The sequence below is a fragment of the Triticum dicoccoides genome, chromosome 6A, assembly GCF_002162155.2.
Source record: "Triticum dicoccoides isolate Atlit2015 ecotype Zavitan chromosome 6A, WEW_v2.0, whole genome shotgun sequence".
Lineage (NCBI taxonomy): Eukaryota > Viridiplantae > Streptophyta > Magnoliopsida > Poales > Poaceae > Triticum > Triticum dicoccoides.
The window spans coordinates 368,839,508-368,854,173 of NC_041390.1; positions in this window are offsets into that span (position 1 = coordinate 368,839,508).

Genomic DNA, 14,666 nt, shown 5'->3' on the forward strand with positions numbered 1-14,666 from the left:
CCCTTGTTTTGGACTCTAACTTGCATTATTTGAATGGAACTAACCCAGACTGATGTTGTTTTCAGCAGAATGGCCATGGTGTTATTTTTGTGCAGAAATAAAAGTTCTTGGAATGACCTGAAACTTCACGGAGAATATTTTTGGAATTTATAAAAAATTCTGGCGAAAGCATCAACACCAGCGGCCCACACCCTGTCCACGAGGGTGGGGGCGCGCCCCCTGTCTCATGGGCCCCCTGAGGCTCCACCGACCTCAACCCCAACTCTATATATTCAAGTTTGGGGAGAAAAAATTAGGGAGAAGGATTCATTGCGTTTTATGATACTATAGGGGAATCCGTCGCTATCGTCATAATCAACCTTCCTCCATCATCAATTTCATGATGCTCACTGCCGTGCGTGAGTAATTCCATCATAGGCTTGCTGGAAAGTGATGGGTTGGATGAGATTTATTATGTAATCGAGTTAGTTTTGTTGGGGTTTGATCCCTAGTATCCATTATGTTCTGAGATTGATGTTGCTATGAATTTGCTATGCTTAATGCTTGATCTGAACCTATTATGTTTTCATGAATATATGTGAGTTCTTGATCCTATCTTGCAAGTTAATACTCACCTACTATGTGTTATGATCCGGTAACCCTGAAGTGACAATAATCGGGACCACTCCCAGTGATGACTATAGTTTGAGGAGTTCATGTATTCACTAAGTGTTAATGCTTTGTTCTAGTACTCTATTAAAAGGAGGCCTTGATATCCCTTAGTTTCTAATACGACCCCGCTGCCATGGGAGGATAGGACAAAAGATGTCATGCAAGTTCTTTTCCATAAGCAAGTATGACTATATTCAGAATACATGCCTACATTACATTGATGAACTGGAGCTAGTTCTGTGCCACCCTATGTTATAACTATTGCATGAGGAATCGCATTCGACATAATTATCCATCACTGATCCATTGCCTACGAGCTTTTCACATATTGATCTTTGCTTAGTTACTTTTTCGTTGCCACTGTTACAATCACAAGAAAACCAATACTGTTACTTTTGCCACCGTTACCGTTACTTCCATATTAGTTTGCTACTAAATACTTTGCTCCAGATATTAAGTCTTTCAGGTGCGGTTGAATTGACAACTGAATTGTTAATACTAGAGAATATTCTTTGGCTCCCCTTGTGTCGAATCAATAAATTTGGGTTGAATACTCTACCGTAAAAAATTGTTGCAATCCCCTATACTTGTGGGTTATCAATGCGTAGGTCCCATGCAAGAAATGGGAATGAATGTCAAACACCCTGCCACTCTCACTCGGCCGAAACATTGAGATAACTGGTTTTTAAATTCTAGTAAATCCAAAACTCGGGTGAAATTCATGAAACTTGGCATGCTATCATGGAGTGCCATCAACATGCCATGGTAAATTTTTCGTCCCATTTGGGGTAGGTTTGGGTATATGCTTATCACAAACCAGAGCTTCTCACAACAAGCATCATGGTTTCGGTAGGGAACGTCCCACCTTTGGGGACGAAACAATATCCATTGCCTCTTATTGCCTCCAAAAATTTCTCGTGTCAACATAGAACAACAAGAGTGTTGTGTCAATTTTTGTCATTTTTCGTGGTTCGTTTCGACATTTTTATGCATTACCTGAGTTTTCAATGCATTTATATGCATAATTCAAATTTGAACTACATGCACATGCTCCATTGCATATAAATTGGTTGAAAAATCATATCTTTGTCCTTGGGTGCATGCTTAGGTCCCATGCAAGTAATGGGAATGAATGTCAAACCCCCTACCACCGTCACTCGGCCACAAACAATAAGATACCTAGTTTTTAAATTCTAGTAAATCCAAAACTCGTCTGCAATTCATGAAACTTGGCATCCTATCATGGAGCGGTAAAAACATGCCGTGGTAAATTTGTTGTCCCATTTGGGACAAGTTTGGGTATATGCTTCTCACAAACTAGAGCTTCTCACAACAAGCATGATGGTTTCGGCTGCCGGCAAGGCCAGGGGCAAGTTCAGCGCCTGTGGCCGTGCCGCGTGGACTGCCTCTCCCAGAGAAATATTCTAGGCGCCGGCCATCTTTGTCGAAGACCTTGAGGAACAGCGTGGAGGCACCATCATGCTCGATGTATAGGAATTCCAATTGGTGAAACGTCTTCTCCCACCCCCGCTCACCACCTAAACCCTAGACCCACGCACCACTGGCGATCTCCACTTCTCTCTGTGGGTTTTGGCATCTGATCCGGCTATCATCTCCGGCGTCTTCTCCCCTTTCTTCTGGTTGTCATCTTCATGGCCATCCATCCGGCCATATCCCTTGGTTTAGATTTTTCCCCTGGGATCAACATGGCTAAGGCGATCTAGCATTCTTTCCATCGTACGGTGCACCCCTCAGATCGATCTGGGCATTTCATCATGGTGGTGTCCTTTGCACGCCACAATTTTTGCCTAGATGAGGAAAATGTGGCTCTGGCGTTGGAATCTGCGATTGGTGGATATTGTTCTTCTCTCAAGGTATCTTCTCTACGTGACTAAGTTTTTGCCTTTAATGTTTCATGCAAGGAAGTGGGGTTTTCCATCTTGCATCAGTGCTCCTTTGTTTGCCCTCAATTCAAATGTTTCTTTCATCTTTGGGATCATGGTGGCCTTGATTGGGAAAAGGAGTTTCGTGCATGGAAAGTTGAAAGCCAAGAAGAAAGGAGTTCGGTTAGTCCATCTAAGCGTTCGTGCACGTCTAGGCCTTGTGGCTATGAAACATGCACCAGCTAAATCTTCCATGCGTTCATCTACCAATGTTACTACGAAGAAATCTCTACGTTTTGCTACCTTTTTGAATTATGATGCTTACAAGGGTTATCATTCTCCGGCGACTGCCAAGGAGATCAATATTGTTACTTTAGATGCTGGTTACACAGTTGATCCCCAAGAACATGCTGGTCTCAATCAAGTTGATTTAACCTCGACGCCGGTGACCTCGTCGTTGCGGGTTTTGCAATCTCCGGATATCACATTTGGGTCAGTATCTCCCTGCGATCTTCTCCTGAAGTTATCGGGATTGGGTAGGTCAGCTGGATTGATTTTATCTCATGCACCCCATGTTGGGCCGGGGCTTCCCATTTGCCAGCCCATTCCTTTGGGTTCGGCGCAAAACCCTTTGGAGTTATCGGATGATGATTCTGACTAGGCAAGCGATGTTCACTTGCAAACTACGACAGAGTTGCCCCAATCTCCCGTTTTGCCAGAGGATATTCCATCTCCTAAGTCTCCCATAGAGATAGTTCGTGATTTGCAAGGTCTTGATCGTGTAGTGGAGGAAATTGCTGCTAGTTATTGGGACTGTTCAAAGTGCCTTGGTATGGTTCATAGTTTGGTGCATTGCACTAGTAAGATTAGATGCCGTAAATGTTTCTGGTCCGGTCACGTTAAAAATGACTACACTCGGTCTCCTCCTAATATTAAACTCCGGGTTCCCAAAACCGGAGCACCCAGCCTCGAGCCTCGCACCATCGACAGGAAACTTGACGCTTCGAGCTCCACTGCCTCCTCTGCCAACTCTGACAGATCCCCACCAAAATCTCTAGCCTCCTCTGCTTCCCCTCCAAAACCACCAACACCATCATCGCCGAGTAGCACAACACACCAAGGTTCATCGCTACCTCCTCCCATGGTAGTGTATGAGCTTGATCCTCGCTGCTTCCTCCAGGCGGGCCACGACATCATCGTCAGTGGGCCTTTCTGTGTCCCGAGGACATTCTACACGGCCGCCCAAGCTCCTCCCCGGCGCCATGAATCTTTCATGGTTGGCATTGTCGAACATCCACCACCACCTAAAGATGTCGCTGTTTATCGGCAGCAGGTTCAAGCCTTCATCACCAATCAACTCGAGCTGCCGGTATGATCTGCACAAACTTGGTGTCAGGGAGTAGGTCTTTACGAGATGGAAGATCCTGTTATCCGTGTCGCTCTAGTTTCTTAAACACCTTGGCCGCTTGGATTAGATCAGCATGGCAATGAGCTATTTGTTAGATTTATTAATCATGATGATGGTGAGGGTTACCGTGCTCTGCACGGGCATAGAACAGGGTGGTTGATGTTTGTTGGGGTACCTCTGGATTATCGCAACGAGGTTAATTTGGCTGAGGTTGTGGGTACCTTTGGTCAGTTCCATTATTGGAATCACGAGTATGATAGGCTTGTGCGCTCTCTGGTTTATGCGTCTTTTTCTGATAATCAGTTTGTTCTAAGAGATGAGGTTTTTCGTCAGTTTGCAAACATTGGAGGAGTAGTGGTTTCTTGGAATGCATCTGTTTCTATATTGACTGCTGATTTTGCTGAGCAACTTCCACCCGATGAGGATGTCATCCCGTTTGATGGTAACCCCCACCTAATGCCAGGTGAGCTTCAACCGCTTGAGAACTTTTGGGTTCTGCTACCGTATCCTGCACTCGGCTGGAATGATGTTCTTCAACCATCTGCTCCAGAAGAACCACACCAGCCTAATCCTCAAGATCTTCATGGCTGGGGACATGATGACAATCTAAATGATGTCCAGCAGGTGCAACCACAGGTTCAAGAAGCTAATTCTATGGTTTCAAATCCTTCTATGGGTTCCAATGAGTCTGGTGATGCTATTGGCATAGTTGAGCCTGTTCATCTGCATGATGGGCCTAACAATGCTGTAGTTGAGTGCCCAATGTTGATTCATGAGCATCTCCAGGTTGGTGGCCCACATGTACATGATGCAGAGCAGCTTGTGGCCCAGCCTGAGCAGTAGATGGATATGGAGGAACCACAGAATGATCATGAGGTGATCATGCCTAATGAAGCGCAAGATTAGGTTCAGAATAACCTTGCAATTATCCCATATAACCCAATTGTGATGCAGCCTCCTCCTTTGCAAGTTGGACTTGTGAGAATTGTAATGGGGCCAGCTTTACCACCCGAGTTTATATGGAGAAGGTCTTTTGAGTATCTCATGCCTACTTTTCTATCAGCATAGATCCCTAAGGCCATGCCTCCACCTGGCATATTTAGTATGCACAAAAGAACATGGGTTGTGGCTTTTGATCCACCAGTTTCTTTCTGCCTTTCAGCTTCCCAAAGGTCGGAGTCCTATCAGCACACTTCCAGGAGATTGTTTTTAGAGTACAATAGCAGCCAATGTTCTATGCCAGGGCCAGATGCCAGTGCCTCTTACTCTGATGATTCTATTCAGGCCACTGAATTATCTGTCAGCATGAGCTACACTTTCTCTGCCACAGCTAAGCAGGCTTGGAAATCACGTGCAAGAAGCCCCAAGACTTCTGTAGTTCAATCAACTTCAGACTTTACTGACAGAACGATGACCAGGAGTGTAGCAAAATCCCAAGGTTTCAAGCCTATATCTCCTCTGTCACCTAAGCCTAGGCCCCTCAGGAAGCCTAGAGCTAAGAAGTTGGAAGATGACAATCAGGCCAACACTCCAAGCAACCAGGCTCAACCAGAGAATGCAAGCACTCAGGAGCAAGTTCCACCTCTAACACCAATTGCTATGCTCCAGCAGATTGGAGCAACTCTTGGTGTCTCCCTTGAGAAGATGACGGTGGAGAAGCTTATGGCTTCTTTAGATGCTGCCTCCAAGCCTCCAGTTTCTCATGATGATTAAATCATTTTATTGTTCCATAGGGAGGCATGTCCCTTGTCATGCCAGTTATCTAAACCTTGTTCCTCTTTTGCCTGCTACCTGCACTTTGTCCTGGGATGATGGTTTAAACTTTAGGCTTTTGTTTCACTATTATGCAGTGAACTATTATATCTATCTCTATATTATTGTTTCTTAATTAATTCACAACAAACTAGAGATTGGAAAGTGTTCTGTTAGAATGTGAGAGGCCTAAACTCTGAGGACAAGCAAAGAAATATTCGATCCAAATTTGAGGGAAGTCAGTTTTCTATTATTTGTTTGCAAGAAACAAAATGTGATTTTTTTTTTGATCAGCGCGCAATTAGAAAGTTTTTCCCTAGAAGGTTTGATAATTTTGTATATTCACCTTCTATTGGGGCCTCTGGTGGCATCCTTGTGTTGTGGTGCTCCAATGTTTTCTCTGGCATTCTAGTGGATATTAAACCATATGGAATTATAATATCCTTAACATCTATGCACAATGCAAATCAATGGACATTGGTAAATGTTTATGGGCCTTGTCAAGGACAACCTTGAGATGATTTTTTTCAATGGTTGTACAATTTCGAAATACCATTGAATGGTAATTTTAATAGATCTCTTGAAAACAGAAACTTGCCTCGAGGAGACATAAATGATATTTTTCTATTCAATAAGATAATTGGCCATCTTGGCCTTCTTGAGTTGCCTCTAAAAGGAAGATCCTATACCTGGTATAACATGCAACAAAATCCTCTTCTTGAGCAACTTGATTGGTTTTTCACTTCCTCCACTTGGATCAATGACTATCCCAACAGAATGGTCCATCCACTAGCAAGAACTGCCTCTAATCATGTGCCCTGTGTAGTCTCCATTGCCACATCTATACCCAAGTGAAAGATATTTAGGTTTGAAAATTATTGGGTGGATTTGCCTGGTTTCTGTGACTATGTGGAGCAGTCATGGAATGCTCCAACAAAATAAATCAAATTCTGCAGCTCAACTGACTGAAAAGTTCAAAAGGCTCAGATATGCTCTCAAGCACTGGTACACCAGTCTATCCAAGCTTAAGAGGGCCATTCTGGCTTGCAATGAGGTGATCTTATTCTTTGATAATCCTGAGGAATTGAGGCCTTTAACAAGACATGAATTTAATTTCAGGAAAATTGTAAAGCTTCATATTGAGGAAATTCTCCGCCTGCAGTTCATACACTGGAAACAGAGATGCACCATTAGATGGATTAAAGTTGGAGAGGAAAACTCAAAGTTTTTCCAAGCAATGGCCACTGAAAGATTTAGGAGGAACACCATTTCTTCACTACAAAATGAGGATGGTGATGTTGTCTTTGACCATCAGCAAATGGCTGGTATGTTGTGGGGCACTTCCAGAGATAGAAAGGGTGTTACTGAGGTGCTTGATATGAAGTTTGATCTAGCTTCCTTGATTGATACAATGGATGGACTTGATAATTTCTCTGCTCCATTTTCCAAGGAGGAAATAAATGAAGTTCTCAAATCTTTGCCTACAGATAGGGCCCCTGGCCCTGATGGTTTCACTGGTTTGTTTGTCAAATGATGCTGGCACATTATCAAGCAAGATTTTTTGCAGTTATTCCAGGATTTTATGATGGAAAGATCACTATTAGGAGCATCAATTGGTCTTTAATTACTTTATGTCCAAAGAAGCTGTCACCTGAGGTTCCCAATGATTTCAGACCCATTTCATTGACAAATACTTGCTTGCAGTTTCTGACAAAACTTCTAGCAAATAGATTGCAGAAGGTTTTTTTAAAATGCATTCACAAAAATCAATATGGGTTCCTGAAGTCCAGGTCTATTTAGGATTGCATTGCTTGGACACTCGAGTACATACATCAGTACCACAAATCCAAGAAGCCCATTTTGATTCGTAATTTGGATTTTGCAAAGGCTTTTGATACTATGGAGCATGACCTTATTCTCAATCTTCTACACCACAAAGGTTTTGATAACAAATGGATTGGCTGGATTAGAGAGCTTTTATCTTCTGGCACTTCTTCAACATTCTAAATGGAGTGCCTGGAAAAATATTTAATTGTAAAAGGGGAGTAAGGCAGGGTGATCCACTATCACCCCTCTTGTTTGTTCTTGCAGCTGATCTTCTACAAACTTTGGTCAATAATATGCTCAAGAATGGAGAGATTACATTGCCTATTGAAACTCATGACACATATTTTCCTATAGTTCAATATGCTGATGATACTCTCCTCATTGTGCCTGCTATGGACTCACAACTTCTGGCTCTCAAGGAAATGCTGCAAGATTTTCATGCCTCCACTGGTCTTAGAGTTAACTTCCATAAATCATGTATATTGCCTATAAATGTGGATGAGGCAGAAACTGCTAGATTGGCTGCTATTTTTGGTTGTCAAGTTGGAACTCTCCCTTTTACATATCTTGGGCTCCCTGTGGGCACCACTAAGCCAAGGATTCAGGACTTAATCCCAGTGGTGGATAGAGTTGAAAGGAGGTTGTCTACTAGTTCATGCCTTCTTAATCAAGGAGCTAGATTGCAATTGCTTCCATCAGTTTTTTCTTCTTTGCCCATATATTTTCTCTGCAGTTTAAGCCTGCTAGATGGTATTATCAAGAAAATTGAAAGAATTATGAGGCAGTGATTAAGGAGAGGCAATTCTAATACTCCCAGGCAATCTCTTGCAGCTTGGCCTCTGGTTTGTAGGCCTAAAGACAAAGGTGACATGGGGATTATTAATCTTAACATCCAGAACAGAGCTCTCCTTACCAACCATCTCTCCAAGTTTTATAACAAAGCTGACATCCCTCGGGTCTCTCTCATTTGGAATACCTATTATGATGGTGTTGTACCCCATGGAATAGTGTTATGTGGTTCTTATTGGTGGAGAGATATTCTCAAAATCAATGAAGCTTTCAGGCTTCACTCTGAGGTTACCATAAATATGGGGGATTCTGTTCTATGCTTGGATCTTTTTGGGATCTTCTGCCCCTCGGGGAGAGGTTTAACAGGCTCTTCTCTTTTGCCAGTAATGATAAGGTATCTGTAAGAGATGTTTTTAACACTCTTGATATGTCTTAACTTTTCCATCTGCCCTTGTCTCCAGAAGCAATGGAAGAGATGATCATTGTACAGGCTGGTCTTCTAGACCTAAATGGTGATGAAAGGATCAATGATTCTTGGTCTTGGACACCTAGCAAAGCAAGGTTTTCTGCTAAGAGTTATTATATAGTGATGCATGCTCATCTCCCTACTGATACACCGACTAAATGGATTTGGGAAAGTAGGTCTACAATGAAGATCAAGGTGTTTGCGTGGTTAATGCTCAATGACAGGCTCAACACCAGAGATTTGCTGGCCAGGAGGCACTGGAGATTGCCTCAGGAGGACAACACATGCCCCTTATGTTATGCTCATATTATGAGGACAGAGATCACCTTTTCTTCACCAGTCAATTCAGCACAAGAGTTTGGAACTACTTGCAAATTCAGTGGCTAGCTGGTTTGTCTCCCACTGAGTGCTTCATTGCTGCAAGGAATAGTTTTGGACAACCTTTCTTCAAAGAGGTTGTTTAACGTATGGCTGCTCAGGAATGGACGAATCTTTATAAATGAAAGGCACACCTTTGCAGCATGGAGGAGGAACTTCGTCCATGATATTACCCTGATGTCCCACGGATTCAAGCCTAGCCTAAAATCATAGTTGTTGCATTGAATTAATTCTTTGCCCTAGCTGGCTCCCTGTATTTATGTATATTTACCTGTAAATATGTAAATAGGAAAGTAGTTTTTTGCTAGTTTTACTTATCATAACCTTTTGTATTTTGTTGGTCGAGTTTTAATAGAGTACCGTGCGGCTGTTGCCTCATAGTTTCGAGTCAAAAAAAGCATTATGGTTTCGGTAGGGAACGTCCCACCTTTGGGGATGAAACGATATCCATTGCCTCTTGTTGCTTTCAAATTTTTTCTCGTGTCAACATAGAACAAGAGGAGTGTTGTGTCAATTTTTGTGATTTTTCAGTGTTCGTTTGGACATTTTTATGCATTAACTGAGTTTTCAATGCATTTATGTGCATAATTCAAATTTGAACTACATGCACATGATCCATTGCATATAAATTTCTTGAAAAATCAAATATTTATCCTTGGGTGCATTCTTAGGTCCCATGCAAGAAATGGGAATGAATGTCAAACACCCTGCCACCGTCACTCGGCCGAAACATTGAGATAACTGGTTTTTAAATTCTAGTAAATCCAAAACTCGTCTGAAATTCATGAAACCTGGCATGCTATCATGGAGCGGCATCAACATGCCATGGTAAATATTTTGTCCCATTTAGGGCAGGTTTGGGTATATGCTTCTAACAAAACAGAGCTTCTCACAACAAGCATGATGGTTTCGGTAGGAAACGTCCCACCTTTAGGGACGAAACAATATCCATTGCCTCTTATTGCTTTGAAAATTTTCTCGTGTCAACTTTGAACAACAGGAGTGTTGTGTTAATTTTTGTGAGTTTTGGGGTTCGTTTGGACATTTTTATGCATTAACTAAGTTTTCAATGCATTTATGTGCATAATTCCAATTTGAACTACATGCACATGCTCAAGTGCATATAAATTGGTTGAAAAATCAAATCTTTGTCCTTGGGTGCATGCTTAGGTCCCATTCAAGAAATGAGAATGAATGTCAAACACCCTTCCACCGTCACTCGGTCGAAACATTGAGATACCTAGTTTTTGAATTCTAGTAAATCAAAAACTCATATGAAATTCATGAAACTTGGCATGCTATCATGGAGCGGCATCAACATGTCATGGTAATTTTTTTATCCCATATGGGGCAGATTTGGGTATATGCTTCTCACAAACCAGAGCTTCTCACAACAAGCATGATGCTTTCAGTAGGGAACGTCCCACCTTTGGGGACGAAACGATATCCATTGCCTCTTATTGCTTTCATAAATTTTATCGTGTCAACATAGAACAACATGAGTGTTGTGTCAATTTTTGTGATTTTTCGGGGTTCGTTTGGACATTTTTATGCATTAACTAAGTTTTCAATGCATTTATGTGCATAATTCAAATTTGAACTACATGCACATGCTCCAGTGCATATAAATTGGTTGAAAAATCAAATCTTTGACCTTGGGTGTATGCTTAGGTCCCATGCAAGAAATCGGAATGAATGTCATACACCCTGCCACCGTCACTCAGCCGCAAACATTGAGATACCTTGTTTTTCCATTCTAGTAAATCCAAAACTCGTCCGAAATTCATGAAACTTGGCATGCTATCATGGAGCGGCATTAACATGTTGTGGTAAATTATTTGTCCCTTTTGGGGCAGGTTTGGGTATATGCTTCTCACAAACCAGAGGTTCTCACAACAAGCATGATGGTTTCAGTAGGGAACGTGCCACCTTTGGGGACGAAATGATATCCATTGCCTCCTATTGCTTTCAAAAAAATTCTCGTGTCAACATAGAACAATAGGAGTGTTGTGTCAATTTTTGTGATTTTTCGGTGTTTGTTTGGACATTTTTATTCATTAACTGAGTTTTCAATGCATTTATGTGCATAATTCAAATTTGAACTACATGCACATGCTCCAGTGCATATAAATTGGTTGAAAAATCAAAATTTTGTCCTTGGGTGCATGCTTATATCCAATTCAAGAAATGGGAATGAATTTCAAACACCAGGGCATCGTTGATTGCCGGCAAAACATTGAGATGCTTTATTTTTAAATTTTACTAAATCCAAAACCCGTCTGAAATTCATCAAACTTGGCATGCTATCATGGAATGGCTCCCGACATGTTGTGGTATTTTTCATGTCCATTTTGAGAGAAGCCGCACTCGAATAACAGCCAACAAAGGCATTTTGAAAAACTAGCTTCCACTTTAATATCTCAAACATTTATATAATTCAAACCGTGCGCGTTCTGTTAACAATTCACGTGAAGCCATGTGTCTTGGTTTTAATGGCTATAGGTTTTAATGGATCTTGATCGCAAATGTTTTAGATAGAGCAAACATATGCAAAGTGAGAGCAGGATATGTGCATCTCTTGAACGTGAACGGTTCTTTTGGATGACCCGTGTGCAACCACTTACAAACAATTTGGTAAGATTTGCATTTGTCATATTGGGTATGTTGCCATTTGTCAAACTGGAAAGATTGACATTTGTTTATCTAGTAACATTACCATTTGTCAACCTTGTAACACTGTGATTTGTCAAAATATGTAGCTAAAAATCACTAGCACTATCTAATTTTTGCAACTAAAATTCAGTGATTAAGCATAGATGGAGGTGAGGAGGCGTGTTCAGCCAGGCGTGCAGCGGGCGGCGTAGTACTATTCGATTTGACAGCGGGCGGCGCAGTTCCCGATACGGCTTTAATGCGGACCAGGGAGAGGGTAGTGGTTCTCGAAATGTTGAACGGCCAATGATGCATCCTCCTTCAATTAGCATCGTGTGAATGCATGAGGGAAGTAATGGGAGGAACACCTGGAAAAGAGGCAGCACAATGTGAATGCAATGCAATTTGCACTCATATAAAGGCGCCCATCCATTCCATGCATCTACCAGATCATACGCACCTAAGAATTTGCCTAAGCACCTACAATAATAAGCATAAAAGTGCTCACTAAAGACCCATGGCGGTGATGCGCGCGAGCGGTCAACGTCTGTGCCAGATGATCCATGATGCCAGCCTGCGGCATGGCACCGAGGATCATCTCCAGACGGTGTTGGCGACCGGCTGGTGGATGGCCGCCGTCGACGCAAGCTACGACTCTCAGTACGACTAGATGATCTTTGCCACCACCAACAAGTTCACCTTTGTAAAGAATCTCACGGACGACATCGCCGTACTCCTCCAGCCCGCACGCCCGGGCTCCTCATTGCCTGCCACCCTAACCGACCTCTATGGTCGGAACTTCTTTCAAGCACCGGTGGTCCTGCGACTGCCGCCGATGGCACAAAGATTGTCCACCTGGAGGTCGCTCTCGCCGTGAGGCGCCTCACCCTGCAAGAATTTGTCGACCTACACATCCACGTGTATGAGCTAATTGTGTACATAGGTATCTACAATGTCAGTGAGGACACTACGACGTTGGCCTTCTTCAACCGTATGGAAGCCTTGGATGCCTTTGTTGAGAAGCACCTTGACCTCGCCCAAAATCGGCCGGTCCTTAGCCACCGGTCGGTGGACTGGCAGACTGAGTTGAGGAGGAGGAGGTTGTACGTTAATGGATGCATCTTTTTTCTTGCCTCCTGTAACCACCACTATGATCGCATCTGAGGGAGTCATGGATTATGGTGTCCTCGGGTGTTCGGGCCATGTAGCATGGGCCGGACTGATGGGCCATGACAGAACGCCTTCCCCCGTGTCTGGATGGGACTCTCCTTTGCGTGGGTGGCAAGTTTGGCGCCCGGATGTATGATTTCCTTTCTTTGTAAACCATCTCTGTACAACCCTAGGCACCTCCGGTGTCTATATAAATCGGAGGGTTTAGTCCGTAGAGGCTATCAAAATTCATATAGGCTAGACATCTAGGATTTAGCCATTATGATCTCGAGGTAGATCAACTCTTGTAACCCCTATACTCATCAAGATCAATCAAGCAGGAAGTAGGGTATTACCTCCATCAAGAGGGCCCGAACCTGCGTAAACATCATGTCCCCTTTGTCTCCTATTACCTTCGATCCTCAGAAGCATAGTTCGGGACCCCCTACCCGAGATCAGCCGGTTTTGACATCGACATTGGTGCTTTCATTGAGGGTTCCTCTGTGCCGCCGATGGAAGGATCGACAGATAGCCTTGTCATTAATGACAACATCACCTCTAGAAGGGCCCTAGCCTCAGGACAAGTCCTCCAGCTCGGTGTCTTCACCATGGGTACACGCCTAGACTTTAAGCCAAAGGCAGACCCCACAATCGCCAAACATCACCTCCGCATCAGCCCCGAACACTCCGAGGAGCTGGATCCGGCAGATGTCTCATCCTTGAATGAAGTGCAAGATCGCATCGCCACCTTGGGAGTCGCAACAAACTATGATTTGATTGGGCTTAAACCCGATCAGAGGGAAATCAAATAACCGATCACCCATCTGGTAGCAGTTGTGGAGGAGCGCGCTGAGAATACTTCTCCCCCTAAGTTGAGAACAAGCTAAGTTCGGATTTATGGGCCTTGCGCCAAGATACCCGTCCATGGGAAGAGACCATATGTCCCCCGAACATAGAATCTGGCATCGAGCCTGAAATTCTCCAGGACCCTCCAGACCGTGGACTAGCGACCTCGGAGATTCTTCAAGCTCCAGATCCAATGGCGGGTCAGGGTTTGGACTTTTACCTGCCCGCCCACCACAAACAATATTCCCCAAGGAATTCAGGTCCTCCAGACATATGCGACCTAATGTATGTACGACAGTAGCCTCAGGAAACGGTCCATCACTTCTTGGCCAGGTTCGTCCTTGTTAAAAACAAGATTAAGGACTGCTCCGACGCGATGTGGTTTCAGTCTTCTGCCACAATTGTACGAAAGAGGGAATCCTCAATGCCCTCAACCACCGCCGCATACTGTACTTTGCAGATTTGACACACATAGTATGGAAGTACTAAGCAATGGAAAGCGCTTGGAAAGCCAAGACAGCCCGATGGGATCCCCCTGCCTTCAAGCAGCCCGCAAGACGGACAAAAAGGTTGCACCCTTACGGGGCACCCGATTACCATCTCATTGAAAAGAGGACCAAATCCTTCACAGGACATAGAACTATCCTTGACGAACTACTCGACAAGCCTTGTCAAATACACATTATGCCAAATAATGAACCAACACATGGCCTTTAGGCATGTTGGGTGCTCCGGCAAGTAGCTAAGAGCTGCGAGGCTATCCTCACCAACATCACCCCGGAGACGCACTCTTTGGAGGATGACATTCTCAATGTCTTTACGATCTTCGAGACCTTTTCCTCAAATAATCGGCACAAAAGGGTGC